Source organism: Alligator mississippiensis, chromosome 1 (assembly GCF_030867095.1).
Source record: "Alligator mississippiensis isolate rAllMis1 chromosome 1, rAllMis1, whole genome shotgun sequence".
Lineage (NCBI taxonomy): Eukaryota > Metazoa > Chordata > Crocodylia > Alligatoridae > Alligator > Alligator mississippiensis.
In genome coordinates this window covers 484,299,644-484,301,708 of record NC_081824.1, presented here as the reverse complement: position 1 = coordinate 484,301,708, position 2,065 = coordinate 484,299,644, and positions in this window count along the sequence as shown.

Sequence of the window (2,065 nt, the reverse complement as noted above, 5' to 3'; positions counted from 1 at the left end):
ATTGTATCTGGCCCATGGCTGCCCTGGCTTTCCGTGCTTCTCACTCTTTTCCCTTCCCCCTGCCAACCGGCTACAGCAGCACCAGCCATTCCCCTTCCCATTGGCCTGCCCTTCCCTGCCCTCCAGCCCCCAGTGCACACTCCCAGGCAGGGGACACTGAGCCCCTGGCCAGGCTCCTGCCCATCGAGGCTGCCTGCTTGCTGCTCCAAGCCTGAGGCTGTTCACAGACCAGAGAGCCCGGCCCCAGCAAACGTCACTCTCCACTGGCAGGGGTGAGGGCGCGGGGGGAAGAGGCTCAGGAGCTGCGGGTTATCCAGACTCTGCCGGGTCAGGACCTGGTAGGGGTGTAGGCGTTGCTAACATGATGCCACGCTGTGTTCCCTCACAGCTTTGGGCTGCACCATGTGGGCCCAGCTGGAGTGGCTGGTGCAGCTCCTGCCCAACCCCAAGCCCTCAGCAAGTGGCCAGGTCAGATGGGAACCATGTCAGATGCACCCACATGCCCCGAAGTGGCACCTGGGCCCAAAGTGGTACAGCATGGCACTGGCCTGGCCATGTGCCAGAGACTTTGGGCAGGGGAGGGGATGCAGGGAGAAGGACTGGAGCTGTGGGTTATCCGGGCCTGGCTGGGCCGGTGGCACACTCTGTTTACCCCTTCTCTCTGCACCCGATCCCCCGCCCTAAGTCCCCGGTACATGACCAGGTCAGGCAGGAACTGTGCCAGCTGTGCCCACGTGGCCCAAAGTAGCATGTGGGAATACAGGACAACATTGGCCCAGCTGTGTGCCACAGACTCGGGGTGGGGGGAGGTACAGGGAGCAGGGGGGGACAAAGGTTAGCTTCCCCTAACCTTTGTTCGCTCTGCCCTTGGATCGGTGGCAGGTAATTATTTGGGCTGCAGGGCCACTTAGGGAGTTTGGGTGAGCTGTTGCCAGGGGGACCTGGCCCATGACAGTTTACCCAAACTCCCTAGGTGGCCCTGCAGCCCAAATAATTGCCCGCCCCTGAGTTAGTGCATGGGGACTCAGTAGGTTTCTTTAGCCCTGATGCTGGGAAAATGAATGGCTGCAGTTTTTATCTAAGGATAGATGTCCCTGTGCTTGGTTTCTATTTTCCCCCACCAGTTTGGAGATACTGTCCCATTTAGAAGTGGAGAGTGAGTCTGCCAGCCTCAGACATGCAAATGTGAATTGGAGCCTCCAAGTTACAAGAGTACATCTCTTTTTGGAGTCTCTGTATTTGCTCCGGTGTTTCAAAGAATGAATTTCAAGGATTCGGAATTGTTTCCAGCCACAGGAGTGAGGAAGCTAGCGTTTTTACTGAGTCCCCTAAGGCCTTGCTTTTTGGAAGGACAAACAAGCCTTTGATTTGGTCTAGAATCACACTGTGAGACTTGGGGTGAGGCAAAATGGGAGTGAACCGGGGCCATCTGGGTGTGATGCAAGTCAGGCTGAGGCAGCAGCTTGACTTGGATGTCTCTGAAGAGAAGACATGACAAATGCTTTTAACTACAGAATCAAAGCGTGCTTTCCCCTTTACTGTGCCAAGTGGAGTACAAACAGAAGGGCAGAGGGGAGTAAATAGGACAAACTGCCTCCCCTCTTGTGGAACAGGATAGGGGCTGGATCTGGATGCAATCAAAAAGGAGAGAGCTGGGCTAAGGGTGGATTCAAAGACCACACTACCCTTGAAAGCACGGAGGGAGCTGCACGCAACTGCCACCATCAGTGGCTCAGCGGGTCTGAAAATGAAGAGCATGAAGGTCAAGGGAAGCTGGGTGTGGAGCAGGGTGCTTGTGCCGGAGTTGTGGGACCAGGACTGCCCGTGGCACCAGGGCTGCCATGCACAAAGTTCTTACTGACACAGCAACCTTAAAACTCTGGATTTTGTGCTGCAACGTGGAGCAGAGTTACATCAGCTGGGCGGAGAGGTGTACGTGCTCCTGCAGCCACAGGGAAGAGCTGGGCCTGACGTTACATCAGCCGCAGGGTAGCTCTGTCTGTGCTGCTGGAAGGGACGTGGCTTGTGCTGCCAGGACCTCGGATTGGCGGCTGCTGAGTTGCAT